General features: G+C 38.6%; 1 long non-coding RNA gene across 1 annotated transcript in view; it reads left to right on the forward strand.

Moving 5' to 3' along the window:
* Positions 1–13,818, forward strand: part of LOC121949384 — an 89,565-nt gene that overhangs the window by 40,009 nt on the left and 35,738 nt on the right. Inside the window, exon 2 of the long non-coding RNA XR_006106235.1 lies at positions 2,326–2,434. This is a non-coding gene — a long non-coding RNA (uncharacterized LOC121949384). The remainder of the gene's footprint in view (positions 1–2,325; positions 2,435–13,818) is intronic.

A 13,818-nucleotide genomic window follows, 5' to 3' on the forward strand; every position in this document is an offset into this window, starting at 1 on the left:
AAGGGGGTTTAAGCATTACATTTTAAATGTATAGGCAGTTTATTGTGCTTTTGTGTGGCCTTCAGATTATTTAAATCCTTCAAATTTATATTCATGTATCATTCTTATATTATTCAAATCACCTCTATTATTATTATGAACTGGCTTCAAATCTTAATGTTTTTAATTTCTGATTCATTAAAATTAATTATTATTTTTGCTACAGATAAATAAAATTTAGATTTTTGTTTTCTTTAAAAACGATTAGTCCTTGCTTTTATAATGAAGTCTTTTTAATTTAATCCATGTTTAGTCAGTGTGTTTTGCTATCTAATCACTGTCTGATTGTGAACATATAGGATACTGTGTAGGCCGTACACTCCTCTTTTGATTACTGAGGGTTTTGTCAGCTTTTTTCTCAACCAAATCAGGCATGAAACTGTCCCGGGAAGACATTTTTTTTTATTATTATTTAATTTTTTTTTGTTTTGTCCTTATAATGCTTTTCTCTCACTTTCCCTTTCGAGTGCACGGAGGGAACTCGCAACAAAATCAAATTAAATTTCCCATTGAAAATGTTGCTCTTGTTATTCAGATGCTGGTTTAGGGTCTTTTGTGTGAATCTAATTATTCTCCACTATCAGGACGGTCCACAGGGTAATTAGTCACTTCTCACCAAAGTCCTCCCTGCATCCTCAGATTCTTATCACCATAACTCTGACATTTTAAAAGAGACATTTTTGTCTCTTTTATGATAGCCTGGAGGTTTTTTTTCATTCCTTCGCTTATTTTTTAAGCAATTTGATGATACAGTATGCGTGTAAATAGCCACTGCTCTCCGAAAATGTGCCTGCCTTTCAATTGTGTCGTGTTGGAGGAGAGAGAGGTAAAAAAAAACACGAGGACGTTGCTGCCTGTGTGAGGATCCTGTTTTGCAGACAAGCAGAAATGTTGCGCCGTGCCAATCAGAGCAATAATGCCGTGCAGAGTTGGGAGGTTGAGGAACAAGTGAAGGAGGAACAGTGGCTTGAAATCAAAAGGAACAGATGAATAGGTGCTTTAAGGTCCGGCCGCGGCGAGAGGTCCGGGGCAGGAGGACAATTCAGCGGCTGCATGTATCTCAATGAATTGCAACACTTGCACTTGGGGTAAATTGGTAAATTTGAGAGCCTGTAACAGTCTCTCTTACAGGAGAAACAAACCATGTGAATGCAAAAAAACCAAAACTATAACCTCAGATATTATAACTAAAATATGTAAGGAAAGATGCTTTTTGTAAAAATACAAAAATAAATAGAAAATAGGCTTCCCATAAGAGTATTAAAGGAATAAAGATTTGGCCTCCAATTTTCCCCATCACCTTTTTCACTACTTTTAAAATAGCCAGTAAAATATTTATTTTTGCTTCAGCTCTGAACCTCTGTCCCTGCATACTGATATTTAATTGCTGAAAATCGACTCTGCTCCTGATTGTTGCACAGCATGACATGTTTTTTTGTCTGCAGGCATTTATTTTATTTTTTCAGTTCCCTGCATTTTCCTCCTGTTGTTTTCCCACATCATTTTTTTAGTCTTAAATTGTGAAGGTTGTGGAGTGTGGACTAATAATGGCTCTCGGTGATTAGGCACAGTCACCCACCTGGCTGTAATTTAAAAGGAAACTTTTTTTAAAATGACCAAATCGGATTAATACCTTCTGATGCGGGAGTCCTTGCAACACCATGTGTATTTTTTGTAGTTTAGGCTTCTATATTTTAACATTTTCTAAGCCAACTACACTTTATTTTTCACCATAATGTTTTACAGCAGTGTAGTCCTGATGACATTGGCTTCTTTATTCCACAATGCTCATTTCTGCCACCTGTAGGCGGTGACCTTTAGGCAGCAGGGGAGTGCACGCTTCATAAAAATTCCTGAAATATTTGCGTGCATCAAATCTAATATCCAGCCAGAGCCCTGCAGCTAAAATATGAGTCTTGTCCATTAGATCATTTGAAACGCAGACAGTGAATCAGAGAAAACAGGACGGGCAGCGGTCAGATCAGCGGATCATGTCTCAGGCTCAGTTAGACTGACAGCTGGAACAGTGATGACTTACGAGTAATTATGATGGCAAGATAACAAAAGCAGCATAAGTGTGTCTGTGATGCAGCAAGTTTTGCATTTCCGTGTCTGCAAATATCAATTTATTTGTGTTTCCTTCACTACCTGGCAAGTGTTGATAATATGCGATTTTGGTGGTTTTAGAAAAAGAGAGAATGGTGGTGGTGGTGGTGGTGGGGGTGGTGGAGGAGGAGGGTGTTTTCTAATCAGAGTCACTGTCGTTTTGTTGTCACCTGCTCCCAGACAGACAAAGTGGCATTTCCTGACTGTTCCCATCCCCGTCTGAGTTATCTGACACCCAAAAATACGGCTACGGGGAAGCAGGGAGACGAGGCACCACAGCCTTATCCCGGTAAGGAGATGGCTTCTTATCAGATCAGGCTAGGAAGTTTATTTTATGGAGTAAATCTGTATAGAGGGGATAAAGAAATGACACATCCCTTGCGGACACAAAGAGAGAAGGAGATTAGTCCTCCAGCAGCATATATGGCTTTAGTTCAACCTGACAGGCAGCGGATTGAAAGGTCATGAAATAATAATCCCCCTATTCTTCTGCTCTAATCCTACGAGGGTGTGTTTCACTATGGGAACGTATAGGCTGAGGCTATGTGCTGCAGGGTGGATGTTCATTTAGTGTTGTCACTGTATTTAGATAGGCATCCAACACTGATTTAAATTAATTAGACTAATTATGATTGAAGAGGGGATTTTTTTTTATGATGAATGTCAACGCCAGTTCATCTGTCTCTGATCTATTTTTGTAATTCATGTTTGTACATATGCTGGGGGTTATTTTCTGTGTGCCTGGCTTTTTTTTTTTTTTATCAGACAGGTTGGAGGTTAAAGGGACATTACAACAATCTCCCATCACCGGGAGCCTTTTCCAACACACACACATCAAGCATCAAGTGTGATGCAAACACACACTTCAACACATTGTGTGCGTCCACGCATGCACACGAGAAAGAGGGGGAGATTATGCCATTTAGGAAAGTGTGATCTAGCGCCGTGTATGTGTGTGGGCATGTGTTATGTGTTTGGAGTGTGCCGGGTAGAGAGGTGAAAGGAAGGGGGGGGGGGGGCAGAGTCTGCCCAACAGCCTGATAATCAAGCATCGAAAATGAGAGAGAGAAATTCAATGCAAACTAATGTGTTCCACACAATTACTCGATTAATAATTCTTATTCCATTACAGTGCCATGGAGACTCAGAGAAAGAAAGAAAGAGAGAGAGAGATGGTGGAAGAGAGAGATTTTCAGAAACAGGGAAGGAGACAAGAGGGGGAGGCGGGAGGGGAGAGAGAGAGAGAGAGAGAGAGCACATCAGGCTAAGAGATCTGCAGTGGCTGTATATTTCCCAATGCCTAGTTAAGGCTGCAAGGCAGGGGTCAGGAAACTTAATTATAGCGTAAGTGGATAGAAACTGCAGAATGATAAAGAGAAACATGCAGGCAGATTGGAATGGCAAGGACAGGTTTAATACTATTTTCTCCTGTCTGCTTCCCTCCCACAATACAAGCCAGACCTGCAATCACACAAGGAAACAGCCCATATATCCCGTCTGACAATAACACTAATGCATATCAAAATTACATACTCGACAACTGCAAGGCATTTTGCATGGCCACTATTACTTTCCAATTTTGTGAGTTCAAGAAAATACATATCCCATGTAATGGTGATATCAGAGGAACTTATTTCCATGCTGCGTGTGCCAGAGCTTCAGATAAGCGTTCACCTGTGGTCGAACAAGAGTTATTAAACCATATCTACCCGGATGGAGCAGCTGAATAAATAATCTGTTTTTTAATTTGTAGGTCTGCCATTAATTCCTCCCATCTTTATTTATTTTCCTTAATATCTCAAAGTCCAGATTTTTTTTTTAGGAAGCCACATGTGTGTCTTGCAATTCCACGTGTCTTGATTTGGATTTCAAATCAGCGGGCCTCAATGGGGCGGCCCAATACACATCGTCCACAGTGCGAGCTCTGCAATCTATTTGCACTGTATAAGATTTGCATATCTGCAGCTCATGAAGCAAGGCTTTAATTTCCTCCTGCTGGAGATAAACATCACCTTGTTGGAGCAGATGGGCGGAGGCAGGATGGGGTCAATGAAGAAGAAGCAGGACAATGGCATTGGTTCAGGCACTGAATGGCCAGAAGTAATAAAATTGCACAATTTCCATACGGTGGGCCAATTCTTTTTTTTTTTTTTTGATAAATTAGGATCAAATGTGATAGGAGGAGATGCTGCAGAATTCTGTCTGTGAAGGAGGAAACGTTGGAATTATATTTGGTTCGTTACATGTTTTAGCATTTGTATAGAGGTCCAAATCTGAGACTGATAGTATTCCTCGTTTGTAAACTAGTTTTGATTCTTTCATACTTAAAGAGTTGGAAAAAAAAGCAACACTTACTTTGCTGGATTTTTACACATTTACAGATATTTTTAAAACTAAAAAAAGAAGAAATCTGTAAATTTGGCTTTCATATTACAAAATATCTCTGTCCACACTGACGCAAAAACAACTCCAAATGCTCACCGGCGTTAGCTTTCTTCAATAGTCTCCCGTCATCACAAAGATAATAAAGTGTACAAAGGCTAACGATATGATTTTCAAAATACTGACTGGAGATCTCATCACCGTAGTGTTCATGTAAGGACGGTGGAGCTCACTCAACAAAAATAATCTTTATTAATTGATAGATAAAATTATTAGTAATTAATTGATTATTAGTTAATTAATTTTAAAAAACAGCCTTACAAAGAACCTCACAAGGCAGCAAAATAAACAATGCAATTGATAAAATCAACAAGATTTGAAAAAAAATGTGATTAAGAAAACAATTCGGTGTATAAAACAGAGGAAATAAAAGACAGGTTAAAGGAAATTAGAATTCAAGTAAAATTAGGAAAGCCTCCCTGATACAAGTATGTTTCGAAAAGGGTGTTAATTTGACCTGATTACTGCAGGCAGATTGTTCAAGGGGCTCGGCGCCCTGACTGCAAACGCTCTGCCCCCTTTAGTTTTCATGACATGAAATGACACGAGACAGTTTTTCTTCATTCCTCATCAACAACAGTCTGACACTGTAAACTGTCCCACCATCTCCTGTTCCAAAACTGTTGTTTCTAGTGGGCAAATGCTGAAATGGAGCAAAAACAAATGATACAGTAGATGTCTTAATTTGTGTGTAAAGTGCTGCAGCAATAAGTGTTTAAGTGTAGTTATTAGACAAAGCAGTGCTAACAAAATGTTAGCAAACTGTTTTTTTCTAGTTTATGCTTTTTGCATAAAGTAACAATGGCAAATTGATGAGGTGACGTTATTGTTTCCCAAATGCTTCGTTTTACATGTCCACACAGATATACAGTAACCAGAGTTTTGAGAAATCTGCACCTCAGTTTCCTTTATAGTGACCTTTACCTCTGTACACGTGTAGACAGGGCGTAATAATGATCCCCACGAATGAGTCCTAAAACCCGTAAATCAGTTTGCATTTCAGCACCTCCGGTTCCTTCGTCTCAAATTCAATGGGTTTTTTTAACAGATTTTTGGTAAGACGTCTGGAGTCAGGTCTGCATTTGACAGCTGCAGAGACTTTCATGTTTTGTTCCAAACATAAAATTTATGCTTTATGCTAAACTTCAGACTACAGAACATCATCACACAGAGCTGCATCAGACATGGCTTCACAGCCTCATTGTATTCAGGATGTTAAGTCATGTGACCATGTTGTAGTTTGTTCATAGTCTAATTTTAGCTTTTCATTTGTGGCAATTCATCATTTGTGGAGATTAACTTGCTCAACAAAACGTGTAAGAATCATGAAGGTTTGTTTGCCACAGAGCTTGTTTTCTGTAATGATTCAAAATCCAATGTTAAAATCCCACAGGCTTTTTGACGAGGGAACCAGGGCAATACTAACTTCTGTGTCGGTCTACAGAAAAACTTCATCCCTGGGCCTCTCTTTTCAAGCTCCTGACCCAACTATAATCGTTAATATTAAGCGACTCTATTACAAGCGAGTTCCTTTTATACCATCATCTTTATACATTTTGTCTCAGTCAATGTCTATATTGAATATAATTAATACTCTCCATAGAGCTATATTCTATTTCTTGCTACTGTTGGCATATTGTACTGATCACACTAGACGAGAGGTGCCATATTCTGTGAATTAGAGTGTCAACTAAGCACCTTTCTTATGACAATATTAGACACAATGGAAATGATTAATTAGCTTCGCATAGATGGAATTTATTCGGTGTCTGAGCCGGAATTCAGTTCACATGTAAGGAGGTAAATTGGACGCAAGGTTAGACAAAGTGAACTTTTCTTAATTCTAACTTATAGGACGTGCGTTGCGGGAGCTCACACATTGTTGCACACCATTTGTATTAGAGGGGGGAGACGGGGAGAGCAAGAACAGTTTCTGAATAATGAGCAGCTCAAGCGGGAGTTATGTAAACCTCTTGTTATTTGGATGTAGGCACCTTGTAATTAAAGTACTTCTACAGGGGATGGTTCCGCTCTCTGCCTCGAGGAGAGCCGGGCGAGGCTGGAGGTTACCAAGGGTTAGAGGGGGGTGGATGAGCAGAACGCTCCCATCTTTTGTCACATTATCTTATATTTATTTATTAAAGACATCTATGCAAATCAGGATCCCCAAGTCATGGATCCGGCTAATGACACGGACAAGAGCGATTAATTAAAAGCAGATGCACATACACACATTATTATACATGCGCAAACCCTCGTGTAACAAGTTCATCTGATTTTCAAAGACGCCACACAGTCGGATAAGGCTAGAAAGAGAGAGGAGAAGGCAAGAAATCTGCATCACAGTGTTAATTTAATCAGACTTCAGTAATACCTCTTCTTCTCCTCTCTCCCCAAGCAGCTTGCGGTTTCTCTGCTAGCTTGAGGAGAAGATGAAGGGAGCTTTCAGCCTCTTAGAAGATGAGGGTTAAAGAACGGAGAGATTAAGGAAGTGAGAGTGCGACTGAAAAGAGGGCCGGGGATTATGTCATCTACAATTGATGTGCTCTCTTAATGTACCTTTAAACATGTGCCACCGGGGCCTGCTTTTATAATGTCTATTCACTCGTGGTAGGAGGGAGTGGAACGGGGGGTTAAAGTATTAACCCAGAAATACTTTGCAACATATGTGTGGCTCGTGTATTGAGAGTAGTTATCAGGGTTTGTGTCACTTTGATATGTATACGGCATGTGGAGAGATCGTCTTTGTCAAAGGAAGTCCATTTCTGCTCGGCTTCCCATACACTGCCATGCATTGTACTGATCTCCATATCAAAAAAGAGATCCTTTATCGAATGATCATAGGGACAAAATGTGTCTTTATTCCACGTCTTCGGCTCCAATGAAAATGTTCCCGCAATCTAGTCCAACTTGGACTATGAGCAAAGGATTTATTAAATTGACTGATTCTCCTCTAACCGCTGAATGAATTGTCTCTCAAATTGCTGCTTGTCTCAACAAAATGACAGCGGAGAGAGTGTGTGGAACATCTACAGATCTTATCCATAAGAATGTTATGGGGTTAAGTGTACTTGGAGGTGTGTGTGTGTGTGTGTGTGTGCGCACATACACTTGTCTGAGTGTCTGTACTGTGTGCAACCATTCGATTAAACCCACAGCTATCACTAACAGGATTAGCTGAGTGGACAGCAGAAGTCTATCATTGCTTATTGATTTCCTCTGATTCCCATCAGCCCATCAGGGCAGGACATTCTGTGAGTGGCCCCGGTGGGAGTCGCTGCTGTGGGGCCCGGGGTTAACGTATTGTGGCTAACGTATCGGAGAGGCTTCAAAGCAGGTGCCCATCTTTCTGTGTCAGGAAAAGTCAAATAAGTCAAAGCTATCTGGGGCAACAGATGCTGCCGCCTCTCCTTCCCGTGTGTGAAAAATACAGTTTGACTGCTTCTCAAGTGAAACACTTGGATCAATCTAATCAATTAATCACTAAGACTGTAGTGTTGAGCAACAGCAAGTGAGTCTCTCCTGACACTGCGGAGGAGGGGGCATTAGTACAGTGAAATCATTGGCATTTTGTCTTACCCTAAATCTGTCTTTCTTGCTTGTGACATGTGAAAAGGTTAGTTCAGTATTTTTCATCCAGGACCCTATTTTTCCATGTTTTTGTGTCTGAGTGGATTTTTGAATTAAAACAGGCTGCAATGTAATCACTCAGGGCATGTTTGCACTATCATCGTGATGCACAGGGTTAACAGCGCAAGTTTTGTTTTGTAGTTCAGCGTTTGATTTCACCACTGGTAAACACACATGTGACTGGGTGTTTTAATCATAATCAGTGGTCACTTTATTAGGTACACGCTTATGTAATCCAATACAATTGTTTTGTCAAAGTATGCTGTTATGCTGCCTGTAACGTAGAGCTTTGGTAGACACTGCTGTATAGTTCTTTATTAAATGATGTGTTTTAGCATTTAGGTGACAGTTTGTCGGTGGTGTTGTGCTGGACCACACAATACTGAGAAATGTTTCTAAAATTCTGCCCCCTGATGTATTGAACTGGGAAGGACAAAAAAAAAAAATAGAAATACCTCAACATAATGCAGTCTAAAACAGCAACACCTTAACTGTGACCTTAATAATATGCTTATATAATTGATATATAATCTATTGTGCACATTTCAGACAGTTTCACTAAAATCTAAACACAAAGACCTTCGTAAAGATAGAAGTTGTGGTGGCAGAGCTGCTGCGTTTGTTTCACAAGGATTCCCAACACTGTGCCATTCAAATTCAAAAACAGTTTCTCTTTATTTAATTTAGAAATAAACCAATGTTTCTAGCTCAGGTTGGCATTCAATTAACTGTGCTGTGTGTCATTGAATAAATAGTCGAGTGAATAGTCAAGAAGTCAAGAACTGGTGCATGTCTCCAAGCCAGACTCACTCAAATGTCTATAGTTCTCTACATTGTGTAGGCCTGCAACATCCAATCACAACAGAAGCAATATACAAGTCAAGAATTACACAAAATCACTGGAAAAGCTAGCAAAAAATGAAATATACAAGAATAATGTCATCAGAAGGCCCAAATTAGGAAAAAAGCAACGTATCCTCAAACATATGATATTGAATGAATCACAACCTCTGATGATTAGATTTGGTTTACGAAAAAGAAAATCATGGTTGGGCGCCATCAAGTTACATTTCAGTACGTACTCAAAATAACTCAACATTGAATTTTGGTTTCATGTAGAACACAAACAGTGGTCATCTGGGTCAAAGGCCTGCATTTGTTTGACTTGTATGACTCCCTACGCAGACTTTGGCACTCTTTATGCTACATCACCTGACTGCCTCATTTGCTCCCATCATATGAGATAAGACAGTAGGTCACATGATCACAGCCTCCTGGTTCACAGTTACATGAGTATGAGTGTGAACAATTAAAGAGAACAGCCAAAATAAGGTGGACACCGAGTGTATATATTCCTCACAGTAACTGTGTTTGTGTTTGTCCATTTATCTTGTGACATAAGTGACAGTGGGGAGGTCCGTCTTGTTTCAGTCGTTGTGATAGTGGGGTAGCAGGAGGTTTGCAGGTGAAATTACTTTGCTAATTGTCTTTAACTGAAAGATGACATGCTTCCTGTTGTATTCACTCTGAGCAATTTCTTTAGCTTTGGAAACTTTGTGAATGGTCAGCTTGTGTTTTCTCACTGTTTTGCAGTCCCCATGTGTGTCCCCAACATGTTACATTTTTGAGTGGCTGCAAATAAGGTGTGGCATACAAGAAAGCTTGAGACCCTACACACATAACCTTTGTAAAACTTCAGTAACTCACATTAGTTTAGTTTATTATTTTAGCTCCACCTCAGAATTTTTAGTTCCTACCTGTAAAGTGTAGCATTATAAGAGGCGAAACTAAAAGATATTGGTCGGGTCAGGGCCCATATCGATACAGATACCGATTATTAGTAGGCAATGAGACCAGCAGCCAATATTAGGAACCAATAGGCATTTACAATAAAATGAAAATCTTTTTGTCAATATTTAGAATTTGGAATATGACAAACACCAACACAAAACTTTGCTTAAATGCCTTTAGCAAATGTTTAATCAAAACTGAAAGTTTCATCATATACAGAAAGTTCCCAGCAACATTTTTTTTTATGAGGTCAACTGAAAAGTTAAATAAAAAATGAACCAAAATAGCTCCATGAGGTCTATAAAAGTAACAGTTCCTCCCATGCCGACACTTTCTTTTGCACTTTTAATTAATTAATTTTATCAGTGATCATTTAAATAAAACACTGATACAGATAATCAACAAAATGCTGAAATATCAACCTCAATAATCAGCCAGGCAGATAATCTGTTGACCCCTAGTAATAGCCACCAGCATGGAATACAAGCTAAATATGGGTTAGCAGAAGGTTATGCTGTGATATGTGTTATCTGATGTGCAGCCATCGTGCAACTTTTTGTGAAAACATGCATTTCATTTATGGTTTACTTTTCCTCCTTGAGTGCAATGGTTGAATATATTTGAACTTTTATCCGCGCCCAAAAACTTCCAGAAAAACACAGCATGCAGATACACTGGTGATTAGACCAGCAGCCACCAGGATTTTTTTGTGTGTGTGTGTGAAAAAAATCACCTATATTGATATTGTACACCAACAAGAATCTATGTGATTATTTGTACAGGAAAAAATGTTATTAAATCAGTTACAGTACAACAGATGAATGAGTGACTCTGCTGATCTTCAAACGGCACAGGCAGATTGAGCCAAACCGAAGAGGTCAAACATAAGTGACGACTAGGTTGCATTGACAAGGTTGTTTGTTCAAAAGATTTCATACACAACATTAAAACTCATTTGTTAATTGCGACCATTTTCCTCAGTCACAAATGACTGCACCATTGTCTCCTTCTTTCAAGAATAAGAGAAGAAGAAACGACAGAGCACAGAGGGCGTAAGTGCGTCTGTGTAAGAGAGACAGAGAGAGATACTAACGGGAGATAATAATCTAGGGGAAGCTGACAGCAGTTCACCCTCGATGACTCGGGTGTCAAAGGCTAAAAGAGGTCCACGGAAATTTGTGAAATTAATAATAGCGTTTGTGAAAGGGTGAAAAAGACATGTTCGAGGAGGTTTGAAAGTGTACCTCTAGATGCAGCTGTGACAGGACCAGAAGAATTAGTCCAATTAAAAGTGGTAATTGCTTTGCTAATTTCTCCTATTAATTTCTCAGAGTGTACAGAAAGAGTGGGAGCATAATAGGAGAAATGCTTTAACCCTTAGTTGTCTTAATTCCTTCTCGTACCTTCTCCCTTCTGATGCCTGCATGCTCTTCTTATTTTTTAATAGCGTATCTCAGCTGTCCTATCTCGTATGCACTCACCTGTGATTTATTAAAAAAAAAGTCTTGTCTTTGGCTTTTCTCTACAACCCAAAAAAATCCTAAATGATTTTTTTCCACATTGGCAGTTTGTGTGAAAAGATCATTACAACACTGATGATAGTTTATTTAGGTCGTAATTAAACTTGTCATTCTGACAAAATAAAAGCATGGATATAATACCACCAATACGTTCACATTTATGTGTTTTGTTAAAGAAAATATAATGGTCCTGCAGCCATAGTGAATAATTTGAAGTAATTTTTCAATGTATCAAGGAAATGGCATCAAATCATCAGGCCCCTGGGTGGGCAGTTCCCATGGCAGCTATTGACTAACATCCGAGGGCCAGTGATACTACTGTATGAGACGTGCCGTCAACAACAACATTGGACTTCTTACTGGAGCAGATCACAGCACTGTAGCCTGTAAATGCTAATACACAATGTTTCCCCTGTTTTTGACAAGCTCAGATAGAGCTGTTTATGTATCAGTTAAACTGCTTTCTAGGCTTGGGCTGTATGGCCTACTTTATACCTTCATACCTTCCTGAAATTTCACTGAGGTATAAAGTATATGACGGTATCAGTGTGCAGCATTACCCCTGTGCATGTTCACATGGGCGGCAACCACTTCTTACCCCGACCATCATGTTGGAAACCGCTTTCCCTCTGACACCTTCCCCTCATTGAAATGAGTCGATAAGTCGATTAGTTGAAAGAAAATGAATCGCCAGCTTTACTGATAATTGACCGCTTCAGTATTTTTACAAGCAAAAATGTTAAACATTTGTTGGTTGCAGCCTCTTAAATTAGAGAATTAGTCCAAGTCTTTGTAATGGTAAATGGAGAGTCTGAAGATATAGTTCTGTTGGTTTGACAAAAGAAGCACTTTGAAGATGGTACTTTGGTTTACGGAAAACCGTGATGAGCATTTTTCACAGTTTTTTGACATTTTATTGACTAATTATGAAAAAAAATATCTGCAGATCTAGCTTAATAAAATAATCATCATAATTATAGTCCTTGTATCAATAGTAATGTGAGATACCTTGACATTGTTCAACTTTTGAGAGCAGAATTGCTAACTTTTCAATTTAGTTGAAATAAATTATTCAATATTTAAATATTTATTTAATTACTTTATTTATTTAAAATTATTTAGTAAAATTACTTCAGATTTTGCATGGTGATAGTCACGGCCATCCTGAATTTCTGCTAACCTCTGAAGGAAAAGATTTTAAAAAGTTTAATCATGAGGACATACTCTATGTTATAATGTACTTTGATGTGATTCCTTCTTTAATTAACTTAAAGAAAGTAGACAGAAAAATAACTTCAAATTTGTCATGGTCAGGGTCATTCTAAAGAGGACTTCATTAAAAATTTTAGCAACTTTATTGAGGGTTTTTTCCCATGACATTTCACATATGAGGAAAGTATTTATGTTTGATATAATGTGAGCTAACTTCCACTTTATTTTATTTTATTTTTGTATTTTTTATTTATTTTATGTACAGGAAACCTTTAAAACTGACATGGTCATCAAGTCTCTGCTGGAAAACATTAATATATTCAATTTATGAGAGTTTAAAAAGAAGGACATTTTTAATGTGAGAATTTGAGATGACATTCCTTTTACAATAATAAATCGGGAAACTACTTAAGGTCATAGTCAGGAACATTTTACCATTTTACCATTGCCTTTCTCACTGAATCTAATAAGGAAACTAGAAATTATTATATCAACTAAGGGCTGCTTTGCTTCTTTGTGCAGTCGGTGCCATGTGCATTAGTATTGTGTCTTATCTTTGCTCTCGCATTCATGACCTTGTTGTCAAACTGGCTTCAGCCAGGTGACCTTGGTTAGCTGTTTACCTCAGCGTTCCATACATAAGCTATATCTCTACCTGCTACTGCAAAATATCATGGCAACAGAGCATCTGAAGTTTCTTTAAAAAGCCCAACAACTGTGATAGCATTGATAAATGAGGTGAAAAAAGTAATGCTGGTTAGTTCAACATCTGCCTGGTTAGCAGAAGCTAACAGAGCAGTAATGGCTAAAATCCAACACCAAGCTGTTAAACAATACAGTCTTAGGTCCTAAAAAACCCATGCAAATGCCGAAAAAGCTCAACTCTGTCGTTAAATTCTTTAATAATCATATTGTAACATTAGCCATGTGCTGGGAAAAGGAAGCCCTGTCACCATGTGTGCAGGCAAACTTTGACGAACTGTCTTTGGCGTGGCTCTCACATTCTCGCAGCAGTCTCATGATAAACAGAGCAAAAGCACGGTCAAGAACAGGTTAAGGGAATCAGAATGCTTCGTTA

This window comes from Plectropomus leopardus, chromosome 10 (genome assembly GCF_008729295.1).
Source record: "Plectropomus leopardus isolate mb chromosome 10, YSFRI_Pleo_2.0, whole genome shotgun sequence".
Classification (NCBI taxonomy): Eukaryota; Metazoa; Chordata; class Actinopteri; order Perciformes; family Serranidae; genus Plectropomus; species Plectropomus leopardus.